The following is a 16693-nucleotide window of genomic DNA, read 5'->3' as shown; positions in this document are numbered from 1 at the left end:
AGATACCACTTTACACCAGTCAGAATGGCTATCATAAACAAAGAAACAAACAACAAGTGCTAGACAGGTTGTGGGGAAAAGGGGACCCTAGTTCACTGTTGGTGGGATTGCAGACTGGTACAACCACTATGGAAAACAGTATGGAACTTTCTAAGAAAACTAAAAATGAACGTGCCTTTTGACCCAGCAATTCCACTGTTAGGATTATATCCTAAGAACCCTGAAACACCAATCCCAAAGAACCTATGCACCCCGATGTTCATAGCAGCACAATTTGTGATAGCCAAGAGTTGCAAGCAACCTAGATGCCCATCGGTAAATGACTGGATCAAAAAGCTATGGTACATTTACACAATGGAATTCTATGTTGCAGAAAGGAAGAAGGAGCTCCTATCCTTTGCAACATCATGGATGGAACTGGAAAGCATTATGCTGAGTGAAATAAGCCAGGTGGTGAGAGACAAATACCATATGATATCACCGTTAACAGGAATCTAAACAACAAAACAAACAAACAAGCAAAATATGACCAATAACACTCAAATATGGAACAGGCTGACAGGGTCCAGAGGGGAGAGGGGAGAGAATCATAGGGGAAAAGGGAAGGACTGACATGAACAAGTATAAAGGACACATGGACAATAACTAAGGTGGGGGGTGGAAATGGGAGGGAGGTGAGGAGCACTGTTGGGGGGCAGGGCTAGGAATATAAGACAGAAAACTGTACTTGAACAAGAATTAAATAAAAATAAAAGTTAAAAAAATTAGTAAATAAAAATTACTCCATACTTTTGGTTTTCACTATAAAAAAGTAAAACCTCATTAAAATTTAAATGGAGAATATTTGTGACATATTTATTTCATTTTCATATGGCTTCATTATAAAATAGGTCTGCAGTAGCCCTGGCTGGTGTGGCTCAATGGATTGAGCACGGGCCTGTGAACCAAAAGGTCACCAGTTCAATTCTCAGTCAGTCCACATGCCTGGGTTGCAGGCCAGGTCCCCAGTAGGGGCCGGGCAACAGGCAACCACACCTTGATGATTCTCTCCCTCCCTTTCTCCCTCCTTTCCCCTCTGTCTAAAAATAAAATCTTAAAAAAATAAAATAAAATAGGTCTGCAGTAAAATAGGAAGACAACATAACATAGTTGTTAGGTTTGTGGCTCCAGAGACGGGTTCAAATTCCATCTCTACTGCTTACTAGCTTGTGTTCTTGGGCAAATTAATTAATCTCTTTTAAGTTTCATTTCTGCATCGTAGGACGGGGCTGCAAATGATTATCCTATAAAGTCATTCTAAAGAGAAACATGAGACACTGAACTTTTATCGTCAAGTACATTTTCTAGTACACTTTAAGTGCACAGTGCATTCTAACCATTCACTTCATTTCCTTACATATTTTAAGTGCAAAAACAGTCTAACTATTATCATTAGTGATTTTTATAAACTTTCCTATAAATTGACCTTGCCTACTTACTACATTTGGTTACTTCATAATAGATAGATGTTTATAATGCATATACAGTACCATTTCTCCTGAAGGAGATTTCAATTCTGAGTATTTTAAAGATTAAAAACAAAGTTATGATCATTGCAAAACCAAGACCACTGTTTTGTACCAACAGATAGCAATATACATAACACACAGCCACCTGTAAGGTCCCTGTCAACATAAGGCTCATTACATACATGAGGTGTTCATTGTTTTTAAGTGGTGTTGAAGATGAAGACCATCAGGCTTATGAAATGCAAACATAATGACAGTGTTGAAAGGTTTAATAACCAAGGAAATTGGAATGTTATGGAAACCAAAGCAGAAATTTTTTTTTAAAGTATAAAGGAATGTGGCAAGTGCATGAAAGATTAATCATCTGACAGTAGAAATGATTAGGTCTGAGCAGGGTTATACAGTAGCTTAAAAATGCTGAACTTAAGCTAAAGCAAGAAAGACACAAAGAAAAAACATTAAGGGAAAATAGTCTAGCACAGGTCAGATGATGTTTCTTCATTAATAATGGATGCTCCAGAACTGAATTCCAAAGCAAGAGAAGGAAAGGTACCTGCTCAGGAAGGTAAAATGCATGGTGCATTTTACCAAGCATTGGTGACGGCTTCTGCTGAAACGTTCCTACAGGCCAAGAAAGGTTCAACAGACTCAGGTGCTCTCATTCACTATCACAACAAGGGCATTGAGAGGCATGCACACCAAGGAACTCTTAGAAATATTTGTGGATTTTATCAAGAAAATTGTCACCTATTAAAAGGTTTTTGGTTTAGACATTCTTTTAGAATGTATATTGGCAGAGGAAGGAGGTACCTGGTTTTATGATTATAAAGAAACAGCTTATTTAGTAGAAATTCATCTAAGGATGCTAAAGACCATGGAATAAAGCATATAAACTCGCAAACAAGACTTCTGCAAACTAACATGCTCATAAATAGAAATTTCCTGTGTTTCATCTTTCTCTACTCTTACGTGGACAAACCAGCTACAATTGTGGCAAGGCATTTAATAGACTTGGCCTTAGTCTGGTGTTAAGATGACACCCATTTAATACTGTTTAAAATGTATTCTTTTTGGAGGCCGTCATTTAAAAGGTATTCAGAAGATGAAGGGTACAGATATTTTTTAAATGGGTGAATTACAATGATAGTAGTTCTTACTTTCTACCATTCAGAGACAAGATTTTCAGAATCTCAGATGTAAACAGGGTTAGAATCACGAAGAAAAGTCCAGATTAGACAGTTGCCACAGAGTAACAAGTAAATGGGAAGAAAATAATTCCCATTCTTCTTCAAATTTATATTCCAGTTTATGTCTGACCAGGAGACTTGGATTCTGGGGTTAGATGGGTGTTTAGCAAAAAGAATACCCGACAATTCAATGGCAAAGGTGCTTAACTTTTATTTACAGGCTTTAACTGTTTCATCTATTGTTTTAATTAATGCATTGAACTATTTATAAGCAAAATATGTTCATGCCTTATTTTCATGACAATATACACCATACTCAGAGACCTAGAGTTTTCATAAACAGTCACCATTTTTATTTGCTGGTAGCTACCCCTGGGAAAAAGTGCTGCCTACGGACTTCACCTCCACAAGGACTGTCCAATGGACCAAGAAATCTTTGTAATACAATCTCTAACCTCCAAACTTCAGTTCTCAGTAGCAAATTCTTCTAAAAACACTTCTAACAAAGTTGATTGAAACATTAGTGCCTTCACTAATTTTGACTAAAGGGAAAGGAGATTTCTGAACTTGTTTTGTTAAAACAAATCAAAAATTTAAACAGTAGAAGTCAGATTTGCTAAACATGTAATGACACAAGGTAGTCTTTCTTTTTCATTCATTCACTCATTCGGTCACTCACCACAGTATTATTTAGTGCCCATGCCATGCAAAACATTGTGTTAGAGTCAGAGCTGATCACTCTGGTAGCAGGTAGAATCCTCGCTACATTAATCATATCATCTAATTCTTAGTATCAGAATATAATGAGTTTCTTAATCTATTAATTAGTTAGCAAGGAATCAGAAGACTTACACTATAGAGAGTGTGACCAAACACAAAAATTTTTAACAACAAGATTGGTCAAAAGGATGAATGAACCCCATCAGACACTAGGAAAATATGAATATATAATATTCTTTCCACGTCAGGAATCCATCCCCTTAAGTTTCTAATATACTCTTCTAACAACTCAAGAATATTAATTCTAGCATACAAAAAAATAAGATATGGTTATTGAAGGGGAAGGTAAATGCTCAGAGTAAGATACATTTGAGCTAAAAACCAGACCTCTGGGAGTGATGCATGAGGGGAAGTTGGAGACTGTTAGACTCTGTAATGTCTACATTAATAGAAAAAAACCCTAAGAGATAAGACTATAATAAGAAAACATTGGGAAAAAATGTAGGACCTTGGATTTAACAATGAGTTCTTAGATATGGCTCCAAAGCACAGGCAAGAGCAAATAGATAAATTGTATTTTATCAAAGTTACAAACTTCCATGTATCAAAAGATGCTATTAGAAAATAAAAAGGCAACTCAGAGAACTTACAAACTATTTGTAAATCATGTCTGATAAAGGATTAATATCCACAATATATAAAGGACTCTTGCAACTCAAGAACAACAACAACAAAAAACCTATTAAAATGCACAAAGGACTGGAATAGACATTTTTTCAAAGAAGATATATAAATGGTCAATAAGCTCATGAACATATATTCAATCTCTCTAATCATTGGGGAAAGGTACATCAAGATGACAACAAGATGACACTTCATTCCCAATCAGATGGCTACCATAAAAAAGAAAAAAAAATGTAAGTGAGGGTATCGGAAACTGAAATCCTTGTGCATTGCTGGTGGGAATACAAAAAGTGTAGCTGATACAGAAAATGGTAGAACAGTTCTTCAAAAAAGTTAAACATAGAATTATTAGATGATCAAGCAATTCTAATTATGGGTATATACCCAAAAGAATTAGAACCAGGGGGATGGGATCCAGTGAAAAAATAAAGCACACCTCATCCTCTTTCAGTTTGGTCCATGCCCGCCGTTGCTGAATTGGCTCATCATACAGACCTCTAGGCAGACTTAGCAATTTTTTCTAAATTAACCAAGCACACTTATCTTTTATTAATTTCTACCTCACTCTGCATTTCAGCCACATGGATTTCCTTGCTGTTCCATAAACACATCAGATACATCACAGGCCTGCTGCAATTGAAGCTCTTGGTGACTGGAATGATGTTTCTGTTGTATAGCAAAATCCCTCACTTCTTACCTCCTTCTGGTCTCTGCTCAAACATCACCTCTTAAAAGGCCTTTCTTTGTTGCTCTTAGTTTTATATCCCATATTTGAGTGAAATTATATGGTTCTTGACTTTCTGTATGACTTATTTTGCTGAGCATGATATTCTGGTGCTGAGCATGATATTCTGGTGATATTCAAGATCCATTCCTGTTGTCTCAAATGGCTGCATTTCATCTCTTCTTATGGCTCAGTAGTATTCCATTGTACAGGTGCACCACATCTTCATTATTCAATCATCTACCTAGGGCCACTTTGGTTATTTGTAGGTCTTGTTCACCATGAATAATGCTGAAATGAACATAGGGGAGCATATATATTTGCAAATAAATGTTTTCAAATTTGGGGGGTACCACAGACACCCAGAAAAGGTGTTGCTGGGTCATAAGGTAACTCTATTCTTAATTTTTGAGGAACCTCCCAAACTGAAAGCAGTACATGAACAAACAAGACAAACAAACAAACAAAAACACATAGACACTGACAACAGTATGGTGATCACCAGAAGGAAGGGGGTTGGAGGGTAGTGAAGGGTAGAAGGGGTTTTGTGTGTGGTGACAAAAAGACTGTTAACTTTGGGTGATGAACACAGTGCAAAATACAGATGGCATATTGTAGAATTGTACATACAAAACCTACATGATTTTATTAAGCAATGTCACCCTAATAAGTTTAATAAAAATAAAAATTTAAAAAGGTAAAAAATAAAAAAATTAACCACTCTTATTAAATAATGCCTCTTTCCCTCAATTCTCCCAGTCCTGTTGTATGTTTCTGGCCAACATACGTTACAATACAAGGACAGATAGTCGTAAATATTTATTTACTGACTCATTATCTTTCCCCAAACTTGCATAAAGTTCTAGGTTTTGTTCCCTGCTGTACCTACAGTGTCTACAATAGTGCCTGAGTAGCTTCTCAATAAATATTTGCTGAAGGAAGGGAGTGAATAAAGAAGGAGGGAAGGAAAGAAGGGATTATGGTTAAATTTCATAAAACATATGAATGCTGAGAATTAGTGATGCTAAAAGTGCTGGGAGCTGCCCTGGGGCAACTCAGCATCCCTTTACCACTACTCTTGGGATCTCTGCCAGGTTCTTCCTTCCCGCAAACCTCAATGGCATTGATACCACTGGGATTCCAATATTCGACCTACACATTTTGGAAGCCAACCAGTTAGGGCTTAATGATTGATGACCAAGTCAAGACAAATCAGTTGGAAATTTTCAGTTCTCACGTTTTTTTAACTATTTGACTGCAGTCCACCTCTTCTGCAAATAGTCTAACAGATAACTCACAGGAAAGGGCTTGGACTTCAGCCTTTGTAATGCTCAACTCAAGTACATGCTAAAATATTTTGGCTCTTTTATGCAAAGAAGACTAAATGTTATCTAGAATTAATGAGCCCAAGCTGTGGCAGAAAATAAGCAGGGGTTCTGTTCATTACTGAGTGAGAAATGATACATGACTGTTTCATCAGGACATAGTAATGAAAGCAAGCTAGTTTTGAGAAGCATTAATTACTAACTTTTTGTTGATTTATCCCCCCTACATTCTTAGAAAGTAAGTTTTAGTGAAAAGGAACTATGTTTAACAAGCTGAGCATATGTAGTTGTGCAATGATTGATTCCTTTATTCAGCAGCAATGGAGTAAGAATGATGCAAGATACCATGGAATGGAAGATACTGCATGCAAGACACCATGAAGGGATGTCAACGTGAATGAGCTATGGCCTCTTCCCTTAAAACCTTAGCAGTCTAGTACAACAATTTTTCAACCTTTTTTGTGTCATGGCACATATAAAACAATTACTAAAATTCTGCAGCACAACAGAAAATATACTTTTTGTCAAACTGACAAAAAAGGTATAATTTTGATTCATTCCCACTGGACAGCTATTGTTGTGTTGGCTGTGGTCATTTTTTTTATTTGACAATCCAAGGGAAAGAGGGCAGTGCCCTTGACTCAATAGTCAGGTATCCCACATTTTAAAAATTCTAGTGGCACACCAGTGTGTCACAGCAGACTGACTGCAAATCACTGGTCTAGTAGACAAGCTGTCAATCCATAAACATTAGAACATACTGAGATATATCATAGAACTTAGGGCTCCAATTTCTTATGGTCTTTTAATATGTATTTTATATAATAGATATTACAAGAAAATCATTTGTATTAGAAAATTATTGTAAGTATGATGTAAATTAACTTTCAAAACTGTTTAAAACCCTTGAGTAAATTCCTTGAATCATTGATATTAAAGAAATACTTTAATTGACATAAATAGTAGACTTTTTGTGATGATGATTTAGGTTATATTTGAGTGTATCAGTCTGTGGTACTAAGAATATTGTACTCTTCTAATTAAGACTTTCTATACTCAATTCCTAGGACATGAACATATTCAAGGTGAATATTTAAACAACTTTTCATCTTTCTCTTTCTTGTTCTTGTATTTTAACTACATAGTTTGCTATATTTGATTACAAATGGAGACTATTTCAGCTCCATTATGGGTAAAAGGCTTTTGTGGAATCCATGGAAAAATAACCATTGGGTACATCTGTGTGGGATATGTACAAGTATTGATGTTGTTGGAGTAAGGTTTTCTTTCCTTTAAAAAGAATGCATGTTACTCAGATCTAGTAATCACTATGAGTCTGTGGGAATGTAACTTCTGAGTGTTAATATTCTCACTTCAAAGGGTGGTTGTGAGATTTAAAAGAAACAATTGAGGACAATGGTGAGGAACTGACCATGGGAGTGAGCAGGGACAGGGCAGGGGGGAGCAATGGGGAAAAGGGCGGGACAACTGTAAATGAACAACAATAAAAAGAAACAAAGAAACAACCAAAGACTGCCAAAAAAAGAGAGAAGCATTTGCAATCCTTAATGTATTGCTTGGTGAAAATAATACCACCATAGTTGAAGCTGTTTAATTCATGATTTATCAGTGACATTAACAAGATGTTATTATCTATAATATTAACAAGATGTAAACTGTGTTGTCTATATTTTCCTCCATGGCAGCAGCCCTGTTATATAGTCATTTTTTTGTCTTCCTGATATTTTCCTGGCCCACCTCCTGCACTACATAGTTGAGTAGTCTGTAACTGAGGAAGAATTGTGGATTGACAGAGAAAACAAATAAAAATGATTTAATTATTACCCTTCATTTGATTATTGCTTTATAAATTCTGATTTTTGTAAATGCGTTACCAATGAAATAAAGCAAATGGATGGGCATACTGGCAAATATTTCCCTCAAGCTCAGACATCTTATTTGCTGACTTAAAAATTCAGAATTATATTCTTGATGACTGAATTACTACAGTAAGCTGGATTTCATGCTAACCGGAAAATTGTGTGATATGTTCTTTTAAAAAATTTCCTATAAAAGTAGATACTAATTGTAAGACACACCGATTGAGCAACTGGGAGGACATCTCCACTGCACTGTTCTCCACTGATAAAAATTCTGATAGATCAGGTTCAAAATGTAAAAATAATATATTTGGATAGATAAATTCTTGATTTTTAAACACCTCTCCCATTTTTAGATACTTCATATAAACTATTTGTAATAGCCTATAACCGACAGCTTTAGCAATAGAGTGTTATAAAAAGTTCAAAATGAAATGGTGCTATATCAGAGATGTATAACTGTCTTTAAAAATAAGGAGACTGCATTATTAGTGTTCATTGAAATGGGGTGAAAAGTAAAAGTAACAACAATGAAGTCTAAATGCTGTACCATTTGTATTTACCTGAGTTACCAATTGTTCACCTACAATTACTGAAAACTCATTTATCATGTGAGACATTAAAATGGCTTTTTTAGTCTGTATATGTATATTCAATTTAATTAGTACAGATACCCTCAGAAATAGACACTATGTATTTCCAATGAAGTTACATTTGAGAAGTTAAAGTACTCGACTAAGACCACTATACAATCTGAATATAAATTTATTTCGCAGTGCTTTTAATACTTTACAAAAATATTTACAAACACTCTGAAGTACAGTATGGACAGAATATAATTTTCAAGAGCTTCTCTGCATAACCATTCTACAAACATTCATCTGTGAAAGTCTGTTGGATAATCTCCTGGGACGGTAAGAACCTTGTTACCAGCTGACCCCTGAGATCCCTCGTCCTTTCGCCCTACCTGAACTACCATGAGCCAGGTTTATCCAGGCTACGAAGAATATATATGTTAAGGGGAGAAGAATCATCACTTAAACTTTGTTATTTTATTCCATGAAAAGATATCTATAAAGAGTGTTGCATAATATTTACTGAGATGGAATGTTAACTTTATATTATCACCCAGAGAAAGTGAAGGCATAATTTACCAATAAAATATTTTGTTTATCTAATTCAAAATGTAGATCAGTTAATAAATTATCTTTACACCACTGGACTTAAAAAAATAATCATTGTTGAATTTAAATTAATACATAAGGGGTATCACATCAAGGAACATTTCTTTCATTTCCCTGTTTAACTTTTCTGTGTGGATTTAAATATGTACATATACTTCTTTTTTAAATTTGTAAATTATAGGCCTTTAAAATGACATTTTTAAACAATTACATTATATGTTTTTGTTTTATTTTTTTATTGCATTCTTTCCATGACCATGTAGTCCCCCCTTTACACCCCAAGCCCCACAATCACTACTACACTGTTGTCCATGAGCCTTTTTGCTCAATCCCCCCACCTCCTACCCCACCCCACCATTAGTTGTCATGCTGCTCTCTGTCTGTGAGTCTGTCTCTATTTTGATTGTTAGTTGAGTTTGTTCATTAGACTCCACATACGAGTGAAATCACAAGGTATTTGTCTTTCTCTGATTGGCTTATTTCACTTGTATGTTCTCCAATTCGATCCATACTGTTGCAAAACGTAAAATTTTCTTCTTTTTTATGTCTGAGTAGTATTCTATGGTGTAAAAGTCCCACGGTTGTTTTAACTATTCATCTACTGATGGACACTTGGGCTGCTTCCATATCTTGCTGATTGTAAACAAAGCTATAGTAATCAAAACAGCATGGTACTGGCATAAAAATAGACACAACTATCAGTAGAACAGAACAAAGTAGTAAGCTCACACCTTTATGGTCAATTAATAGTCGACACAGGAAGCAAGCACACATGATGGGCGAAAGACAGTTTGCTTAATGAACAGTGTTGGGAAAATTGGACAGATGTGCAGAAAAGTGAAACTAGACCACCTTCTTAGACTACACACAAGAATAAACTAAAAAATGGACTAAAGAATTAAATGTCAGATCTGAAATAATAAAAATCCTAGAAGGAAACATAGGCAGCAAAATCTCAGACACAGCTCATAGCAATATTTTATCAGATATATCTCCCTGGGCAAGGGAAACAAAAGAAAAAATAAACAAATGGGACTACATCAAACTAAAAAGTTTTGCACAGCAAAGGGAAACATCAACAAATAAAATAACAACCCACAGAATGAAAAAACATTCATCAAAACATCTACTAAGGGGTTAATATCCAAAATTTATAAAGAACTTATAAAACTCAATACCAAAAAAAAAACCCACCATCACCACCACGAACAAATAACCCTTTGCCAATTTTAAAATGGGCAAAGGACCTGGGGAGACACTTCTCCAAAGAGTACATAAAGATGTCAAATAGACATATGAAAAGATGCTTAACATCACTAATCATCAGAGAGATGCAAATTAAAACTACAATGAGATATCATCTCACACTTTACAGAATGGCTGTCATCAAATCAACAAACAAATGGAGAATGTGCAGAAATGGGGAACATTTTGCACTGTTGGTGAGAATGCAGACTGGTGCAGCCACTGTGGAAAGCTGTATAGAGAAACCTCAAAAAAAATGGATCTGCCTTTTGACCCAGCAATCCTGTGTCTGGGAATATATTCAAAGGAACCCCAAAACACTAATTCAAAAGAACATAAGCACATATGTTCTTATGAATAAGCATATGTGTTCATATGTTCTTATGAACACATGTTTATATGTTCTTTAGGAACCCCAAAACACTAATACAAAAGAACAAAATGAACATATGTCCATTGCAGCATTATTTATAATCACGATTACATTATATTCTAAGACACACAGTTTATGAGCAACTAGTATATTTGAAAGACACTACATCTAGTAAAATCATCCCTGTTTTTTCTAAACAATCAGACACAGGAAGTCAACTTTGGCATATAGCCCATAGAAAATTTCACTAAAAATCTCTACAGAAATGCCTTTGTGCTTATATTTTAATTCAGCTATCTAATCTTATTAATCTTCCATACAGGCTCAATTTTCCAATTTTTCATGTGAATAGTTTGACCTAGTACTTGACAAAATTCATGTTATTGACATATCTATCAACTGTTCAGAAGATGAAATGTAGAAGGGAAGGAGAAAGGGAAACAAATAAGCATTCATTTTAGGGCAAAGATGGTAGGTTAATGACATAGTAAATGTCCTTACTCCCTTTCAGTTTCCAAGTGAGCAATCATAGGTGAAATTAAGAGTTTCATCTTATTTTGACAAGTGATTCGGAAAGCTTGGTAAAAAATCCAAGAAGACACTTGAAAGAAATTTATGACCCCTGGTAGCAGTCTCTCAAGTACTTGACACAACCAAAGGGAGTAATAAAATGTACAGTGTTGAAATGACAATTAAAGTAATGGTATAGTTTAGTAATAATATATGGCATATTTGGATCCCTGTTATATCACTTTAAAAATCCAAAAATATTCCACTTCCCATATAAAAGGAGCAATAACAGCATGTTTTTACTTAAAATGCAATAGTTATTTGAAAGAGAACTCTTTTCTCAGTGAGGTAAAAAGACATCAAATTCAATTCTATCTGTAATGTCACCTCACATTTGTCTGAGGCAGGTTGTTCAGAGACACTGTTCAAGGCACCCTGGTCTCCTTTTTTCTTTATCACATTCTGCCATTTTCCCTCACCACCCAAGTTTCATTCCTCCAAACTTTGTTCTACCTTTAGCTGCCAAGGGCTGAGTCTTTCCCTGTTGTCCAAGGCCATTTCCACCCAGCTATACAGGGAAGAAGGAGTAAGGTGAATCTTTAATGAGGAAATTTCATTTCGTAGGATGGCAAGACACCAGACCTATTCCTTCATATTCCACAAAAGAGGCCTATGCACATTCTGTGAATGCTCTCCCCTAAATCCTCTGACGAGAATTATTTTTATACAATTTTAGAACATCCTTTATTATAACCTTGCCATCTTAAGTGGTAATGTGACTTTATATAGATCTGAAAAAGGACGCTGCATCACCCGTGTATGAGAACGAATTAGCTATTCTATGACACATACAAAGAGGGCCATCTTCGGTTAGTACCCAGATGCACACCAAGGCATTACCACAACCACGACTGCCACCCTAATAACAAATGTAACAAAATCCCTGGTGACAATTCATAAAATAGTTTAGTCCTTCAAAAGAGACACAGTTAGCAAGTTCTTTATGCATACAAAAAGAAACCCCAAAACAAAAATGATATCTTGAATCAATGCAGGTCGCCTATTGGCAAGCTAAATCTTCATCCAAATGTTAATAGCAAAACAACTTGTTTGGTCTATCTTTAAGTATAGTCTCAAAAAAAATGACAGAGGTACTTATTGCCACATTCTGTGTGAGTGTGTGTGTGAATGTGTGTGAATAAGATGCTATCACTAACCAGCATGTACTCTGAAGCCTCTGCTCTGGCCCCCAATATTAGTGATGGATCTTCATGGATTAGCCCACAGTGTCTCTCTGAGCCTTTCTTAGTGGACACTTTGGGTTTGTGAGATAGTTTGGCCTTTGAGCCTGGACTGAACATCAACTTAGGTCATGTGAACAGTGGATCTAAGGCCTCACCTGACTTGACCATATTTATATCAGCTGAGCCTGCTCAAGTACTCATATTTATTATAAAATAATATTTGAAATTTAGTGATTACTGAGTGACCCTAGATTCTTGGGAAAAGATACAGATTTAAACCTAATACAGTCACTGTTGTATATTAGGAGTCACTCATACTCAAGTCACATTGGCTTATGTATTCCAAATTTTTTATGAAATACATTTTAATCCAGTATATACTTTAATCCAGTTGTGGTCACCACTTTCCTAAAGATGCATTAAAACCTACTTATCTTTGAACATATTATTACTAAACAACTGCTTAAAGACTGGAATGCATCTCTGGATATTTTAATTTTACGTTTTCAAAATCATAGTACAAGGTTGTAAGTATATCAGATGTTCAACAAAAAAAGAAATCAGCCCTGCCTGGTGTGACTCAATAGATTGAGTGACAGCCTATAAAAGGAAGGGTCACTGGTTTGATTCCCAGTCAGGGCACATGCCTGGGTTGCTGGCCAGGTCCCCAGTAGGGAGTGCACAAGAGGCAACCACACATTGATGTTTTACTCCCTCTCTCCGTCCCTTCCCCCATCTCCAAAAATTTTAAAAAATAAACAAAATCATAAAATGCATATGTTTACTGGATTGATGTGTTCCATGATGTGATAAGTCATATCTTTGTACTTACAATTTACATAAATATCTAGAAACACCCACTCACACACACTACTTCATGCCAGGCACTGTACTGGAAGCTGAATCAGCAATAAAGATGTGTTCTATGGAGCATATAATATACAAACCCAACAAAATACCTGTATGTTATACAATGAGCAAAAGGAAGGAAATACATATGGTACCAAGATAGAGACTAAGGGATGACAACCTACTTTTGACAAGGTGATCAAGAACGATCAGAGGCCTTTGAGTTGAGGTTCAAAGTTTGCGAAGGAGCTCGCCATTCAGAGGGGAAGAAATAGCCCAGGCACTGTGAACAGCATCTGAAAACACCTTAGGAAGTGAAATCTCTCTGTGTGTTCCAGGTACTAAAAGACCGGTGTGGCTGGGGCATATAGATGAGGTTGTAGAAAAAGGGCCAGATCAGAGAGTGGGGAGTATGTTAATAGGAAGAATTTGCTGTTGACCAGTTTCAGTTTTTCTGCATTTATTCACATTTTTCTAGGCAGCCATGAGCCAATGAGTGTTTTTAAGAAGAGGCATCATTGCTTATTATGAAGAGTTACCTGCAGCAGAAAAAATCTATGGAATTAGAGCAAACTATGAAGACTGTAGCTGGAACCCAGGTAAATTCTGATAACGGCCTAAACCACTTTGGTGACACTACACATACACATAACAGGGTGGAAGAGATAAATATCTGAGAAGTATAACTGAAGAGAAGTGCATCTGAATAATAAGACTGATAGATCTAAATGTGGCCTGGTTAGGGATGAAATGCCACCATGAGGGAGAACAACTGACACTTGGTGGATAGTTGAGGCATTTATTCAAATGGTAGAAGAGGGGGTAGGAATGAATCTGAGAACAGAGCTTTAGGAAGTTATGGCTATTAGGACATTTAGAATGACCCATTTATATTAATAAACATTAAGCTCCTTTATGAGGTTAGAAAAATACCATATAAATCCTCCCAGCACTTCACACATTTTTCTATACACCTAATAGGAATAGATAATGGGTAAATATTAGTTTTCATGATTCATGCAAAATGTAAGATTGTATTTTTTGTCCTTGTCACAGAGCAAGTGGGGTGATCATATTAAAACACGTGAATAGGACCCCTCTTATTCCCCCTCTGAATTGCTCCCTTTTCTTTGCTGTCAAAACTCATCTCATCCACAGGTAGCAAAAACACAAGCACTACCACAGGAGGGCTCCCATGATTCTCTCTGGGTCCTAGGAGACTCAAGGAGGCACCAAAACGCTCTTGGCAGAGTGCCAGATCTGACTCATCTTTCTTCTGTAGAAGCATCAGGTACCCAGTGAGCCCTGCCCTGCACCATAAAAATCATGGTGACTGGGTACCTAGCTTCTATAAACACATGTCACTGTGTCTCATGACTGCACAGTGGTTCGCTTCCAAAAGGGGACCTCTAGCAGACAGGTATTTTGAACCCTTACAAAATACAAAAATGACCTTAAACAAAGCTATTATCAGTTGCCCATAGAGAGGGCACATTCTCTATTATATTAAATGCCACACTTTGTCTAGTATTTTGTTGTGAATAAACATGCACCATTCTAACAATCATGATAATTCTACATATAGAGATCAAATTAGATTAGCTTTTAAACAATCAATAATTTTTTAAATCCCAACAAAGTAAGTTCTACTTTAAAATTTTAAAAGTAATGGAAAAAGAATTAGAAGATTCCTCAATAAAATGGGCTACTTAATACTTGGATTTGGTTTGCATATTTGTATTCATAAATTTTATTTATGTTAAAGCAAAAAATGTGAAAGTATATTTTAAAATATCAAAAGGAGGAAAGAAAAATGTCTCCCTCCTGCCCACATGGAAGGAGGAGAAATAGGAAAGAATATTGTGTTTCTGAAAGGAACTTAATTTCCCAACACTGACATTCTGCAACTGAAAATCCATCTTTTAAAAATCTCATGTTGATTTGGTCTTTATCTTATTGGAGTGAGCTTTTTAGAAACTCCCCTAAGCTTCTTTCACATAAAAATTGCTCTTACCTTCAAAGGAGATATATATTACTGGGAATGCTTCACTGCAATAAAAAGAAACCTCACTAAAACAATGAATTAAGTTTTTGCTATAATCTCGAAGTTGGCATTAAATTTTCTGGTTTAGTAACTTTGCCTTGATCTTTTAACTGTCTTTAATACAAGTAAGAGAAGTATTTTTTTTCTAAAAGTAAGTGACAGTTTCAGTGGAAGTTGATCAAAAGTTAAAATGATTCGAATCTTATCTGAATTTCACTACAAAAGTCTTAAATCCGAAAAACGAACTGCGTGGAGAAATGGGGTGAAGCTGTCTTGTCAACTGTTTGTGGTCGTGTGCTCCGAAGCGGCGCGGCGTTTCTTCGCTGTCCCCACAGGTAGTAACAATCAGCTGCTGGTTCTGCACGCCCACATTTGCCAATGGGAAACACACGTTATTGCCCCTAAAAAAATACCACCTGTCCCTGGGACTGAAACTAAACCCAACAACTCCGCTAGCATTCACAGATCACAGACGGCAAATCATCAGGTACAGCTGCCTTTTCCTTTCCACATTTTCAGAACCTGGCAGCAAACTCACAAGGTGAGTTGCTCCGGCCCTGCTAAGGAAACAGTTGCCACACCAGCTCCTCTGGCCCCCACCCCACCCAGCTTCCCCCCTCTCAACAGTCCGGTCGTGTAACACCGGGGTGGTCAAAGACGAAAGATGCGAATAAGGACACAGGTGGGTGTGGCGGTTGAGGAGAGGACTAGTGAGGAGCAAGAGAAAAGGCACTTACTTGAAACCTTGCCCGCCGGTCATGCCCACCCAGTGCACCATAGAAGGGCGCAGGCTTCGGGGACCCTTCCTTACTCCTGGCCTTTTCCCCTCGCTCTCTCTGCTGCTGCTGCTTCCTTTCTTTAGACTCCTGTTGCTCAGCAGATGCCCGCCACCGCTAGCTTCTGGCACCCAAGCTAGCCTGTTCCCAGCCAGCCACGCCGAAGAATTGGACACCGGACACCCGCGGGAGCGCGGGCGAGGGCTGGCAGAGAAACTGCGCCCCTCCTTCCCGGCGCGCCCAGGCCCGCTGCAGCCCCGCCCCGCCGAGGGCCAGGCGCAGCTCCTTCTCCATCCACTCCTCGAAACCCGCCCTGTCCCCACCCACTGTCCCTCCTCCCTTCCACTGGTGCTGGCCGTGCTGGGGTGGGACCAGCTTGGGGCGTGGTGGTAGCGATGCTGCAGCATCCGCACTGTGTGACAAGTAAAAGAAAGAGAGGT

The 16693-nt window shown here is 37.1% G+C and overlaps 1 protein-coding gene across 1 annotated transcript in view; it reads right to left on the bottom strand.

Moving 5' to 3' along the window:
• Nucleotides 1-16439, bottom strand: part of SCN9A (sodium voltage-gated channel alpha subunit 9) — a 137883-nt gene extending 121444 nt beyond the window's left edge. Inside the window, exon 1 of the mRNA XM_037044562.1 lies at nt 16215-16439. The gene's annotated coding sequence lies outside the window, so the exon portion shown is untranslated. The remainder of the gene's footprint in view (nt 1-16214) is intronic.
• Nucleotides 16440-16693: the final 254 nt, after the last annotated feature.

The sequence above is a fragment of the Sturnira hondurensis genome, unplaced genomic scaffold (assembly GCF_014824575.4).
Source record: "Sturnira hondurensis isolate 20B ecotype Veracruz unplaced genomic scaffold, ASM1482457v3 Scaffold0004136, whole genome shotgun sequence".
Taxonomy (NCBI): domain Eukaryota; kingdom Metazoa; phylum Chordata; class Mammalia; order Chiroptera; family Phyllostomidae; genus Sturnira; species Sturnira hondurensis.
This window is presented reverse-complemented; position numbering and strand designations above follow the sequence as displayed.